We start from the raw sequence: 401 nt of genomic DNA, 5'->3' as shown, positions 1-401 counted from the left end.
GCCCATTTTTGACGCATCGCTGTAAACGACAAAATCTTCTACTCCTTCTGGTAGTGATAAAACCGGTGCAGTGCTTAGTTTCTTTTTAAGTGTCTGGAACGCTTCTTCTTGTTTCGTCCCCCAATCAAACTTAACCGACTTCTTTGTCAGCGTCGTCAAGGGCGTTGCTATTTTGGAGAAGTCTTGGATAAACCTTCGGTAATACCCAGCTAGGCCTAGAAAACTTTGGATCTCCGATACTGACCTTGGAGATTCCCAGTTCATAACTGCATCAATCTTAGCCGGATCCACCTTGATTCCTTCCGCGTTGACTACGTGACCGAGGAATTGTACCTCATGCAACCAAAATTCACATTTTGAGAACTTGGCGTACAATTGCTCTTTTGCTAATAATTCAAGAA

The sequence above is a fragment of the Cynara cardunculus genome, assembly GCF_001531365.2.
Source record: "Cynara cardunculus var. scolymus isolate 2C chromosome LG 13, CcrdV1, whole genome shotgun sequence".
Classification (NCBI taxonomy): domain Eukaryota; kingdom Viridiplantae; phylum Streptophyta; class Magnoliopsida; order Asterales; family Asteraceae; genus Cynara; species Cynara cardunculus.
This window is presented reverse-complemented; position numbering follows the sequence as displayed.